We start from the raw sequence: 15,279 nt of genomic DNA, 5'->3' as shown, positions 1-15,279 counted from the left end.
TCTGAAGGTTAGAAATGAAGTACATCCCTTTTGGTAAAATAAGCATAAATTGTTTAGGTCAATTTTTTTTTTGGGGGGGGAGACTATCTGGGAGAAAAATGCAGATCAAAGAGCAAAAAAATGTAAAAAAACGGTAGTCTACAAATAAAATAGTGACACTTTTCGCTCGAGTTTAGTTACATCTAAATGCAAGTTGGCTATCTCAGCCCTTAAGTATAGCATATCTGTCATCGTCGTGTAGGCCTGTACACATTCATTTCACTTACCTTTCTGGATAAAGTCGGAATTCAGCTATGTAAATATATTTTTTTTGCTTCTTCTTTTTATTCTTCGCAGCGCTCTTACAGAAGCCAATATCGTGTCATTCCAGTGTTTCGCTGACTCGCGTTACTCCAGTGCCAGTCTGAGATAGCGGAATGAGAGGGGAAAAACGACTTGTTAAAAAGAATTCCGCTGAGAAACAGGAGGCAGTGCTAAACGGAGTCCCAGGATGAAACCGCTCATTAAACAAGCACAGCTAACGGGCACAAGGAGCGACAAGCCGAGCCGTTACATCAATGCAAAAACCGAGTGAACAAAATACAAGCTAGATCTCTTTTTTTAACGAGATCCGATGCCTCGTCTCAGAACTCCTCTTTTCCCCCAAAAAAGGAATACCGCTATACCTCTACAAATTAATCCGAAAAAAGAGGCAGCGGGAGACCTGACGGATGCAATGCAGCCTAGCTCATCTTATTGAACCGCGGTGTCCTGCGTGCTTCTTGGCGCAGCTCTTCCTCCTTTCGGTGGAAACTGAACAGTAGTTCAGCCGCGGTTCGCGCTGCTCAGCCCCTGCGCGACGCTGCCCGCTCGCTCGCCGCTCTCTGCTCTCCGGTGTGTGCGGGGCTGGTTGCGGGGCAGCGAGCCCTCCCACTGCAGCTCCAACCCGGAAGCAATCCCGCCTCCCTCACGCACGTCACCCTCCTCCTCTCCGCCGAGGTAGTTAGCGGCGTGCGGCTCGTACTGCTGTGGCTCGGGGTTTAGCAGAGAAGAGATAGCCAGTGCCCGCTTGTCACATTATAAATCGCCTATTCCCCCAGCTAATGCAAAAAAACAAACAAAATAAAATCCCAAGCATGCTGTAGACACAGCGTGTATTATCTAAGGAAAATTCAGATGCCCCTTGAGCATTTTGGTACGGAAATGCTAGTCGGTAAACGTTTTGTATTAATATGTATTGTTAAATGAAACTCAGGAGTATTTAATTGCATTGAATCATTTAGTTTGCAAAACATAGTGCAAACATAGTACAACGGCAAATAATGTAAACATTATTTTGGTGATTTATATACTGGAATGAATTCCCGGAGCGTCGCAGTTCCCGTGGGTCTGCATTGACAGTCTGTGTGGTGCGAAAGAGGCAAAAGAGAACGACTGTCGAGAAAAGTTTTTCATTCAGCTTTTGTCGTTATACTTAAGGTGATTTATTTGGTCCAGAAAACACATGATATAATCTCCTGGCTTGCCAGTGAAAACATCATGTATCAGAATGTCCTGCCCATGGCGGCAAGTGAGGTAGAGACAAATATGCTGGTCCTAAAATCTTTTAACACAACCCTCCCCCCCTCACATTACAGAATACCTCATTTACAATTTTTTTCATGGCTAGGAAAGTGGACGGTCTCTATAAAGTCTCCGAGCAGTGCATGGAAAACATGCACTGCTCGCTGTATGACCTGGGCTTTTAAAATACATTAATCGGCAAAACAGGCATTAGAAACCCAATACACGGTCGTTCATGTCGTTTACGTTTCTTACGCTTTCATCGATTCATTCTATACATTCCAGGACTACAAATACATAATATCACCATTTTTATCTTTGAGATTCATTTATCTTATGTATATTATTTATAAATTTAAATTAATAAAGTTTACAAATGATATGAGGCCATTTTAGGGAGCTAACCTGTGTACTGGTAGCTCATTGATCTAGGGATCAATGTATTTTCTTGACAACATGACTAAGGGTTTTGTTTCATACTTCCAGGGCCCTTTATGTAAGACTTTAATTTCACCTTGTGTTAGTTTGGTTTTCATCTGTTCATGATTATCTTTAATTGTAGTTCATGGTCTGGCTCTTTAAAGTTTGGTTAAACACAGTAGAAATAAACATAGGATATTTGAAATGGAAGTTTGTTAGCTTTGTATATAAGATTCAGATGAGTGTGGGTTGACGCAGCAGTGCAGTGGATAGTATTGTGGTCTTGCAGTGCTGAGGCCCTGGGTTCAATTCCTGGGGTGCAGTCTACTTGGAGTTCCTGTGTTTGTGTGGGCTTCCTCCCACAGACCAAAGACATACTGGTCGGTTAATTGTCTTTTGGGATAACTGGCTCTGGTGTGAGTGTGTGTCCTGCTATGTAGTGGTATCCTGTCTAGCAGCCGTGTCACCCTGCATTATAAAAAAAGGCACCATCCTTTGGATGAGATGTAAAACCAAGGTCCTTAATCTCTCTGGGCATTTCCCATTGGCCTTTACCAATCATGGCCTCCTAATAATCCCCATCTATGTGTGTGGTGAGTGTACTGGAGCACTATGGCTGCTGTCGCTTCATCCAGGTGGGGCTGCACATTGGTGGTGGTGGAGGGGAGTCCCCATTAATTCTAAAGTGCTCTGGGTGGAGTTGCCAGAAAAGGGCTATATACAGTAAGTGTAAGAAACTATTATTATTAACCCTGTATTACATAAAGCACTTAGAAAGTGGATTTAAGGTATATTACCACGTACTGAAGAAACACACAGAAAAGTTGGCCTATTTAGTCCTTGGGTTAATCCAAATGGGATGAAAGGGAAAAAAGTACAGGTATCGTTGTCCTCTGTTTGTCTTGAAGCCTTAATTTACTTTTTTTTTGCATTGCCTTTAGAACATCTCACCTTAATTGGCATGTTCAGACTGCAGCTGAGCTCTGGAAAATAACAGACACCACAAGGACTTGTTGCCCTGCATCTTCCTGTACAATTAATTTTTACATTAGTTATTGTTAACTGACTCATTAATTGTTTTAATATGCATCCCTTATAATTTACACTATTGAGTGTGTCCATTGGGGTCAGTAACCTGAAAATGATGGTATGAAGCAACATAGCGCTTTGATCAGATTTCATTGTTGTGCAATTTGCTTTATTCTGTTCAGTATGTCACCATGATACAAACTGATATTGTCTTCATCTATAACTAGCAAAAAGAAATGTTACATGAGGAAGATCTCATTTGCAATACATTCCTGCTCAGCACATTACAAAAATAATTGCTGCATTGAAGAAAAGTTCAAAGACGAGTGACCATAATAATTCCTGTTTAACAAGACATGTCATACAGTATCTTAAAGCAAGCCAATCTCTAGATCTATACAGAGATGATTATAAGGGAAACTGATAGAAATGTTTAAAAACCTGACTTTCATTACTGTCAGCAGAAAGTCTGTAGAAAGTTTTCTCCTTTGCTTCGTAATAAATCTTGTATAATATTCCTTGACTTCAAAGTTTTCATTCTGATCGGTATCATTTCATGCAGTGAGTGTTAAGATGCATTATATCAAACAGAGAGCAGTTATCATGGCTAACTGGAGCTTGCACATCAGATAAAAACCACAGCTATACTGCAGTTCACCACTTAAGAGGTCTTGCTGTATGTGTCAGGCAATAATAAATGTTAATTGGAGCTTATTATAGATGTAAATGAATTTCCTGTCAAGACATCCTACATTAGAAGCCTGAGGCGAGTTTCTAAATTTTTACCATTTTAAACTGAAATGCAAAGTGGTAGAGTGTTGTGCATAGCTTAATGGTCTTTAATGTTAAAGCCTGCTGTCTTAATTTCCACTCTGTCTATGTTTCTGTGCGTGGGGAGGGGGTGGACAGCTGTAAAAACTAACCTGTGAATTACATTTTCAAAATCCGTCACATGAGTGTGAAACATACACTTAGAACGAGAAGGACAAACAGCTGCTCCCTTTTAATACCTTACCTTACCTCAAGGCAAGGGTATTTCAAGGTAGATCAGATCCGAATACCACTGCTGTGGATGAGGTGCCTCACTGTGTGCTTTGGCCTCTGTTACCCTTCACACCTCTGTCAGGCTAGGTGAGCACAGCCTGGGCACTGGCTGCCTCTGGCATTTGGGCTGATCTACCGCAGTCCTCTGAAAGAGTCTACACACCGGAGTCTCCACGAAAAGCATAGGAAAGGTCAAAGAATAAGGTGAGGCCATTTATAATCTGCAAGCTGTGCCTTATGGGATGAGAGAAGTGAACCAATCACATATCACGATCTACTGGTACAGTATATGCCTGCCCTGTTATCTGACATTAGGAAGCCACAGCGAATTGACATAATCTTCATACCTGGACACTGTAGTAGACTCTAGAACTAGAGCTTGGTTTATGATACCACCTGCTAAAGAAGGGGCTGCAGTTACACGTAATCTGCCACCAGGGGCCGCAATTCAGCCTCTCATAGCATGTCAATAGCTACACCAGGTGTAATTGATATAATTATTGTTTAATTGGTTAAGGACGTAGATTTTCACTTTCTCACATTGGTGTAATAAGGCATTTATATATTTAAATGGCATGTAGAGTGCTAGGGGAGGTTGCGTTTTTGATAGATGGATTCAAGGATTCATTTGTGTTACTTGAAAAGGCCATCAATAGAATTTGGACTGCTTGTCTCTTGGCTGCTGTGAAAATATGATCGTGTAGAGTCTTGGGACCACCCTGTTTGAGAGCAGGATATGTCACAGCTCCCGAAGGAGGGTTTACTGAAACGGGTATATGATTACTTGTGTTGACTTTAAATAGGGCTGTAGGTTTTCACTCTCTACTGGAAGTCATCTGCATTTGTAAGAAAGCCATGCGGCTACAATTTAAAAAAGCATTAAAATAGATGTTTTGGGAATAAATGCTTATGGCAGACTTCCCTTTCTCTGAATAGAGCCTGTTCTGCATCCCCTGTCACCTTTACTACTACCCAAGAATATATTACTGCAATAAGGGAGAGAAGTGTCTGCAAATCTGTTAAGCCCATTAGCAAATCTAGAAAGTGACAAGCAGTTTAATTTAATGAGTGAGTTTTCTTTAATTAGTAAAACAGGAGTAGATTACACTCAATTTGCATGCACTGTTATATGAAGATTAAGTGAAAGAAACGTTCACAATGTGGAAGTAGATAATAGGACAAGAATAGTTTGTATCTGTCTGATGTAACATGCTGATATACTGCACATTAAAAAAATGCATTACTATTAAGACTGAGGCAGATTGAGTAATACACTTCTTATATTGCAAAAGAAGCCTTATTAGTTTACACTGTGCCACAAGCTGTATGTAACATACATGGTAGATTGTGGGAACATTTGTTTGGATGGAACATCTATATTAAAAAAGCTTAAGTACTATATGATTGACAAGTTAAAATGACTGAAAACTAAATCATATAGATAGTATGGAGTTAACATCTCAGAGGACTTAACCTGGACCCACCACACCAACACCGTGGTCAAAACAGCACGGCAGCGCCTATTCTTTCTCTGTAGGCTAAAGAGATTTGGCATGCCGTCACATATCCAGGCCAACTTCTACAGGTGCACTATTGAGAGCATCCTGACTGGTTGCATCACTGCCTGGTATGGGAACTGCTCCTCCCTGGATCGCAAAGTACTGCAGAGGGTGGTGAAGTCAGCACAGCTCATACCGGCTGTGAGCAACCAAACATCCAGGATATCTACTCAGCTAGATGTCTGAAGAAGGCCCGGTCCATTCTCAAGGACCCCAGTCATCCCAGTCACAAACTGTTTTCCCTCCTACCGTCTGGTAAACATTCGGTCAAAGTCCAACAGATTACAGAACAGCTTCTACCTCCAGGCAATAAGACTGCTAAATAGCCAACCAGCAGCTCCTTTAGCAAATCACCTGTAATGGCTACATGGACACACAGTTTTCACTGTATTCAGCATAACTGCACTACTTGTATACTGTATATTGCATACACCATGGACACATAACAGCTCTACTCATATTGAGTTTTATTCCATTTCTATTACATCTATTATTATGTAACCTTATTTTCATAACCTACATTTTATGGTTTTTGTGTTTTTGTGAATTTTGCGATTTTTGTGATTCTTGTGATTTTTGTGAGCTCGCAGAAAAGACACTTCATTGCCAGCAACTACTGCTGCATGCTGTATTGTTGTGCATTTGATAAATAAACTTTGATTTGATTCGATTTTGATTTTTAGTAGAATGTTTCTAGTTGAGAGAATGTCTGTTTAATTCATCTTGCTCTTCTATTGCCAAATGTTTTGATATTGTTAGGGCATTGCAACAGAATGACATTGTAAATTTCTTCTCAAGCTTCCACCTTGAACAAATGGGCTGTGAGAGTGTGGAAAATAACCCTTCCATCCATTTTCGAACCGCTTTATCCAATTCAGGTCACAGGGGAGCCCAGCAATCATCTGGGCACAAGGCAGAATACACCCTAGACAGAATGCCAGTCCATAGCTGGGCAGTCACACAGACACGCACACACTCTCGCCAAGGCCAGTAGCCAATTAACCCACATGACTTTGGACTGTGGGAGGAAACTGGAGCAGCCCCGGAGGAAATCCACACAAACACAGGGAGAACATTCAAACTGCATACTGTTAGCACCCCAGGAACTAAGCCCAGGGCCCCAGCGCTGCAAGGCAGCAATGCTAACTGCTGTTGCCATGGAAAATAATCATTAAAGAAAAAATCTTTATATTTAATTGCGTTTTTCCTTATACTTTCAATCCAGCTACACTTACAGTTATAATAAATGGCTGATCGCAAATAGGATCACTAAAATACAATTTTTACACCTGAAGGCACGTCTCATGTGTGGTACTGGCACTGCGGTGAGTCTACTCAATGCTATAGAATCAACCATCTCATCACTCTTATGAAAGTCAGGAAGGGGCAGCTCCACAAATGACTATTAAGGGTGGGTTAGCATGTGAGAAGAGGAATGAATATTTTCATTAAATAGTTTGCAGTTTGTGCTCTTGCAGCAGTTACAGTTTCTCTGAAGCCACAAATGCACCTGATCCAGCATAACAAACCTGTAAGTGTTTTATGGCTATTAACCAACACAGACTGTCACATGTATCTTTATCATCCGCAGAATTGATTTTTGAACGTGTGTTTCCTTAAGTATCACCCCCAAGTTCAATGGTAGTACCCCTTGAAGGTTAGTGTGACATCTCTCCAGCTGAAAGCAACAGGGGCCTTCATCTACAGTATATCTAAAAGTCTGTAGGTAGTTCCATGCAAATACGTTCTTAAACATTTGGTGAACTAAACTCCACAAAAGGAGTGAGGTTGTAAGTATGTGATTCCATTTTAGAGGTCTTCACTCCATATTATATCAGGTGTTTTTGTAATTAGGTTGGTGGTTTTAGCACTTAAGGCGCAAGGTGCCTGCATTCACATTTTTGATGGCTCAACGTGTCCCTTTGTGTTCATTGTGTTTTCCTTATGTACAGTACGATCAAGTGTTGACATAATACTTGTGCTGCTTTCCTCTATCTGCTGACAATGATCACAAAACAGAGACTTTAACAAGCGGTACCTCTGGGTGAAAAATACATCCCCACCACTAAGTGAAAATTAAACTAAATCAATGGCCTTTATTTGACACTGATCGATAAAATACATGCTGCTGATTTACAGATCTTTGACCTTTGTTGCTACTGTAGGAATTGTTACTGAACCATCACATCATAACTATTGATTCCACTTTCTTTTGTAAAAGAGCTTCTGGGTATAACCACAATATTCATAAAGCACGAGCTAAGGGATGATTCCTCTGGCATTACATCTGCCTTTATTATTCTATCAGCCTAAAAAAAATCTTTCAAGTCACTTTGATCTTTAATGTCATTTCCTTTTTGTTTACATTTCAGAGTGGCCCATTTCAGAAAACAATAACACCTATTGCTCTGTTTGAAAAAGGCACTTCTACCACTGCAGTAGAGAAACTGGCAGTGAGGGATAGCGTCATTTTTAACCAAGTTGCATTTATTTTCTTAAAACTGTCTTTTGTCATTGTTATGCCACAGACACAGATTATCCAGAAAACTGGCAATTGGAATATTCCGTACACCCATCTTCAAACCACTTTAACCAATTCAGGCTCACAGGGAGCTCTAGGATACACTCTGGGTGGGACACCAGTCCATCGCAGGGCACGCACAGACACACCAGAGCTAATTTTCGCAAAAGCCAATCAACCCATAAGAACATGCAAATTGCACACAGATAGCACCCCAGGAATTCAACCCAGGCCACCAGCACTGCAAGACAGCAATGCTAACCATTGCGCCACCCTGCCACCTGAAATAGTTCATTGTTAGTGAATTTGAAAAGTATGAATGAAGTCCTAGAATGGAAGTCAAGGCAACTACAGCTCTCCTGCCAAGGCCAGAAATTAGAAAAGAGCTGCTGCCCCTTCCTCTGTCGCTGACATGACCAGAACCTTTTAGTTAGACATGAAGAGAAAGAGTTCATAAGGTCAATTAAACCCCTAAGAGAGTTAGCGGGACTTGCAGATGAATTCATGAAATTAAATCCCACAGTCCAGTACAGCCTTCACCTCCAATGCAAGTAGAGTGCCGCTTCCAGGAGGGACTGTGGGGGAGATCCTCCTCCTGGAGTTGTCAGATGTTCCAGGAGCCTCACTGTTGAGGCTGCATACACCCGTTATTTGTCCCAGTCTCATTCATTACCTTCCAGGTTGGCACATGACTGTATGATACCTGTTTCGTCAAGGCTGTGTATCTGTCCAAGATTCTGGAATTGCACTTTACTCTCTGGGAATCTCAGTGGGAAAAAGGGTGACTAGAAAGTTATGTTCCTTAGTATTCAGTTTATTTAACTTATTTTACCGTTGCCTGACTGAAAGGAGAATAGAAGGATGAGAAATGGGTTGCTTTTCCCCACGGCATAGATTTTTACTCTGTGGCCCTGATTAAAACTGGCCTGTACTTTATCTTTATAGACAGTGTCATTATAATGCTCAGGTTCCCGTTGGAGAGCAATAGATTTTCTAGCAGCTAATAAGATCCACACTTCTGATCTGAACTGACTGTCCTTAGTGAATGTCTGGCACCATATCCTATCATCATATTAACTCATCAGGATCCTTTACACTGAAAATCTCCCTGTACTTATCAGGCATCTCAGAATTTTACCATAAAACTAATTACTTAATATAATAACTTATTAGCATAGCTGATAGATAAGACATTCTATGTACAGTACTTAATGTATTGTACTACAGATGCATCAAAGTTTCAGGAGCTAAAATTGAAAAAAGAGATCAGGTTCGTTTTTTTATCTCACTGGGTTAAACTGAGTTTCACTGGAAAAGAGCCCATTAAAAGAACTAACAACATTTCAGTGCTAGCAGATATTTTTCTCAAGTTAAAACTATTCTAGATGGTGATAGGAGATAACGCAACACGTAAGGTGACTTTACACTTTGATTGCCTGAGTGAAAGACAAAGCATTGACTATCCAAACTTTCATTCAAGCCATCCTGAGAAAATAAGACCATAACACAGGGTACAAAAAATGAAGTTAATTTGTCCCATATAACACATTTGGTAGTAAATAATTGATATCATCCTGCCATTTCTTAAAAGAAACGAGAGTACTGGCTTCAACAGCATGACTGGATAGCTTGTCCCATATTCACATAATCTAAGTTGTAAAGAACAGTTCCAGCTATTCTTTAAAAACTTGACTGCAGTTTCTGTTCATAAACTAAAATAGAGGCTGTTTACCACTGTTGTGAGGGTCTCTGTGAACTTTGTACATACTTGTTCTGCTGATGCTGCTGTATTTTATAAGGTGGACATACAGAACTGGCAGAACTGGATTGAACTGGAGTGGAAGAATGCTGGACACAAGGGCTACTATGTAATTCTATACCATGTTATATACAGTAGGAACACTTGCTATGAAACTTAGTAACTAAATATATCAAAAGAAGTTATCTGTGGCAAATAGGGAAGGGGAAGATGTGTGTGGTTCTGGAACGCTGCCAATCGCAGGGAAGCGTGATAGATAACAGAAAAATAAGGACTGTTATACTTCTGAGATGGACTCCAGACTGTCTTTTTCGGGGAAGCGGAACGATTTCTCTGACACCACCATGTTGAAAATTGTATGAAATCCTGTTTGTTGTCTTACTGAAATCATAAGAATGGTTACAAATGAGAAGAGGCCATTGGTCCCATCTCCCCCATTGGTAGTTAAACTGATGCGAGGATCTCACCCAATCATTTCCTGAATCACGCTTCTTGAATCAAGTACTCTAACTGCTTCATCCACATGCATGTTCCACTTCCCCATGAACCTCTGGGTAAAGAAGTGCCTCCTGTTCTTGCTTTGAAATGATCCATCCATTTTCTAACCACTATCTAATACAAGGACGCAAGAGAGCTGAAGCCTATCCCAGCAAGCAACAGATGCAAACGAGATACACCCTGGATGGAACACCAGTCAAATGATCTTCCAGTGGATGGTAGTGGCTTTTTTGTGTATTAACATTTAAGGAAGAAATGATTTTATTTATAGACCATCCATCCATTTTAATATTCAGCAGCTACGATTTTCAGCTCTTTCTAACCAGAAACAAAAAATGAAGAGATGGGTTCGGTCTCTTTTTTGCACTTCGAAAGCTGTGAATATTAAAATATGATTCAGTTGCGATGGGTGGCTCATACAGTAAGGTTTAATATTGTTGTAAGGGCTGCTCAAATTCTTTGTGCCAGATTAGAAATTGGATTAGATAAGACAGTTAATAGCCTTCAGATGGCACTCATTTCAGAAAATAACTCACAGCCTTGTTTATTTTCTGCCCACGTATTATGAGCAGATCCATGAAGTGGGAATGAAAGAAACCAAATCTTGCTGACTAAGAAAAACAGGGTCAAACATACAGAACCCTTAGGGTAAAACTCACTGAGCTTTCCATACCACAATATTTGAAAGAGCTCCTCAGTCAGGCAAGATAATGCACTGAAGGCTAATTTTGCACGCCCCACTTTTCATTTTTTTATTAGTTAAAAAAGTTTCAAAAATCCAATAGATTTCGTTCCACTTCACAATTGTGTCCCACTTGTTGGTGATTCTTCACATAAAATAAAAAATTTATATCTTTATGTTTGAAGCCTGAAATGTGGCAAAAGGTTGAAAAGTTCAAGGGGGCCGAATACTTTCGCAAGGCACTGTATTGCTAACATTCCCAGTCTGTCAGGCAGGCATCCTCTTAAGAAGTGAGAGACTGATAGAGGAAACTCCATCCATTATACTTGGTAAACTAATGACACACAACCATTTCAAATATATTTAATACACATCAAAGAGGACAATAAAAGTTCCGTTAATAATGAACAGGTTTAAAAAAGTAAAAGTATAACTTGATCATTCTAATTCACAGCTGATTTTTAAAATCTGTTTTGATTAACTTCGGGCATTTTTTCTCCCGCATGTGAATTCCATCTGGGCCAGATGAACAAATGGAAGAAAACAAAAAGGGCTTCCATAACTAAAAACACTAGTCCAGGTGATGCACAGTGAGGCAGTATCTCTGACAGATCAGTCCATTGATGATAATGTTCCATTTAAAACAGAACAGGAGGCATTTCTTCAACCAAAGGGTTGTGGGATGGCAATACTATCCAGCCAGGTTAATTCCCTCGTTTCTTTAAAAAAATGGCTAGCTGAGTTCCTGGGAAAATATAACCACTAACTATCAAACAGGCTAGCTGGGTCTAATGGCCTCCTTTCATTTGTAAAATGTCTTATGTTCTTATGTTATTATAATCTTGTTATATTCAGATCATCTGTAATGTACAAAAGACCTTGGATAACTATTCAAATCGAATGTTGAGAACAACATTTGTACTACTTACAGTTGTATAAGTACTATACCTTTAATCTATTTTTACATACTTTTATTTTTCCCAAAGAATTCATCAAAGATGGAAAAATATATTAGGTAACAACATTATTGACACTAAAGGTGTGATATATTATGTTTCTGTCTGTTTACAGAACAATACAAATGTGTATCCTGAGTACTGTTAAATTATATTAATCAAGCACAACTATATGAAGAAAAGAAAAAATAGACATTTTTGAACAAATCAAATATGATGACAACTTCTGTCATTCTGAAAAATGTTGGAATATTGATAATTTAATTTAGAACAAAATTTCATTGAGTTTTAAACAACATTTATTTAAGAGCTTTCAACATGAAAAATAGAACATATATACTGTAGGTGTGTGTGTTGCCTGTTTTTTCATCAATATATAAGATATATATAAATATATTACATTTAATATAATGTACATATCATAGTATATATTATATGAACAGGTGTATGTGCAAAACTATACACAAGTCTAGTTTTGATCCACTTAGAAATCACTTAGAAATATATACAGTTTTGATCACTTAGAAATATATACAGTACAACAAAACACTTTAAACTAAAATGACTATATAGTTCAGCAACAGTAGTTTTATATGGGCCTATTACTGCCTTCTCTTTTTATTAATAAAGTACTTCTGTTCTAAAGAAATTAAATTTGATTATGTTCGCATTACTCTTACCTTAACTGACCACTTTAGAGCTGTCAAATGTAGTCTATATAATAAGGCATCTGGATCTGGATCAATATGAATAACATTAACACAGACACAAAGTTTCAGCTTTTAAATAATCAGAGATCATGTTTCATACCATACCCTAACCCTTACTAAATGCCCCAAAATTTGATGAATATCTACAAATTTTCCCTTGGGGGCAGCACAGTGGAGCTGTGGTTAGCGTTGCTGCTTCTTAACTCTGGGGCTCTTGGTTCAATTACGGATCTGGGGTGTATCTGCGTGGAGTTTGTATGTTCTCCTTGTGTTTGCATGGAGAACATACAAACATACATCCTCCAGGTTCCCTGTGATGACTGGCATTCCGTCCAGGGTATATCCTGCATTGCACCCATTGCTTGCTGGGAAAGGTTCCGACTCCTCTGCAATCCTGAATTGAAAGAAGCAGTTAGAAAATGAACGGATGAATTCTCAATTAGACATTACACTGACAAGGCAGCAATTCTGTTATTTAAAAGAGAAGGTTCAGCTTCTGTAGTAACCAGGATCAGAGCTTTCTACAGTTCTCAAAGATCTTCAGTTCAATGCGATGTCACCTTATGAATTTGAAAAACGGGTGGAGACTCTAGTAGCTGGTTTTGGCATTTGATATTTATGAATTAGACAATTCATGATTTAAATTCTGCACTAAAATACAAATGAAGGAAAATCAGAAGAAAAGCAATGTCTCCTGACAAGTTCTGTCTCTCTGGTTTTATTGTTCATTATGATGTTAATTCATTAATTTATAAAATATTGATGCAGGTAAGAGAATTTAGATGCAACATCTCAGTTACAATTGATGCCCTATTTATGGTACATATTGTATTACTTGTGGCAACCAGCTTGAAGTAAAAAATCAATGATATGTCAGGAACTATTGAAATGAGTTGCATTCCCTTCATTGTATTTAAGCCACCTGGTGTCACAGGACATTTTCTTCCATTTTTGAACCGTGCACTGTTTTTACACACTGTGCCTTTTTACAAATTGAAACAAAAATTAAACTGAAGATCTCAACAGAGCTAGATAGAGCACAGACGCTCCATTTTAACTGTGGTGTGTTCTGTCTATGCAAACTGGCAAAAAAAAGCCCACGACAGCTTGGGTTCTTGCTCTCAGCCAGATGTGCCAGGATGACAGACATTTCAAAGTCACCTCCAAATGCTTCCACAGGAGCATCTCTGTTCTGTGTGGCAGATGTGGGTCACCATCAATGCTTCACTATCAAACATACAATACGTACATCAGATATTTTTATATATTAAAAGGCTGTGCTGCTTTTTGGGTGCCTTGCCAAAAAATTGTTTCTTTTTTAAATGTATTTCTCCTTCTCTATGTACTTTAGGTGCTCTGTATGAATAGATCATGGGAAGACTTTGTACAGAGAGTCATTAGGGAGGCAAAAACAAGTGATGATTTATTGAAGTTTTAGTTACAGAACTTGCATGAGCATTTAGCTGGTGGTTGTCCAGTCCTGATCTTGGAGGTTTTGTCCGGGTTTTTATTCCAGCCTAGACTTTCTCGGGCTTGACCAATTTAGCTTTTCCCATTTCTGCTGCATTAAAGAGAACTTGAAATCCAGCAGGCATACTGGTCTTCCAGAGCCAGCGTCCAACACCCCTGATATAGCTCTTTCAGAATCCTTTATGGATCTCACCCTGTTTCTAGGTTCTTATTTCTTTCATCCATCCATTTCCTAACTCCTCAATCCAATACAGGTTTGCAATGCAGGATAAACCTTGGACAGGATGTCAGTCTATCGTAGGTCTCATTCAGACACAGACATAACACAGACCTGCACACATTCATACCAGGCCAATTTTCCCAGAAGAAAATGAGCCTACCACTATGTCTTTGGACTTTAGGACATAACCAGAGTACCTAGATGAAACCCATGCAAATACATGGAGAACATACAGCTCCCAGCAAAACTGTGCCACTTATCTCTTTCATAAGATCATCAATTTCATCAATGTAGTCCCACTGTGTCACAAGGTTTTTTCATTTCTGATCTATGCTTTTGATTAAATATGTGGTAATTAGACAAATTGGAATATTCACTTTAATTTGCATATACTGTAGACTTGCATTAGGTTTTTGGGGTATGTAGACTACACAGCATCATATAACACCTGAACAAAAGGCATATAAGGCATAGAGATAGTCAGATTTTATGTCTTAATTAAAATTGATTATAAAATGTAGTCATGTTACAGGATTATGGTGGACAAAGTGTAGTTTTTTTAGTAATTCAGTATATAAAAACAGCTGTAAAGAATATTGTTTCTAATATTAGTATTAGTATTTAGTATTCTCCAGCAGTTCCCCAATATCTTGTGCTATTGAGCTATCTTGGGATCATTTAATGTATTGGAGAATCTGTTGTATGTTAATAAATTGATAGACACCTTTAAAAATTCAAAAGTGGTTTCTTCATAAATAGGAATATTGACCAATCTCGGGATAATTCAATTTATTACTGAATCATTTTTTATGTTGATCAAAAAACATTGCTGGAATAAGTGACTATTGACTTTAGGCTCTGAAGCATTG

At 39.0% G+C, this 15,279-nt stretch overlaps 1 protein-coding gene across 2 annotated transcripts in view; it reads right to left on the bottom strand.

Moving 5' to 3' along the window:
* The window catches only part of galnt1 (UDP-N-acetyl-alpha-D-galactosamine:polypeptide N-acetylgalactosaminyltransferase 1), a 204,873-nt gene extending 203,951 nt beyond the window's left edge, over nucleotides 1-922 (bottom strand). The window contains exons 1-2 of one of the 2 annotated variants that reach the window (XM_088601435.1): nucleotides 666-922; nucleotides 267-403 (exon numbers count right to left, since the gene is read on the bottom strand). The gene's annotated coding sequence lies outside the window, so the exon portion shown is untranslated. Of the gene's footprint in view, nucleotides 1-266 lie in introns of both variants that reach the window. The other variant, XM_088601436.1, reaches the window with a different exon arrangement.
* Between the last annotated feature and the right edge of the window lie 14,357 nt (nucleotides 923-15,279).

Source organism: Lepisosteus platostomus, chromosome 12, assembly GCF_059453375.1.
Source record: "Lepisosteus platostomus isolate fLepPlt1 chromosome 12, fLepPlt1.hap1, whole genome shotgun sequence".
NCBI classification, from domain to species: Eukaryota; Metazoa; Chordata; class Actinopteri; order Semionotiformes; family Lepisosteidae; genus Lepisosteus; species Lepisosteus platostomus.
This window is presented reverse-complemented; position numbering and strand designations above follow the sequence as displayed.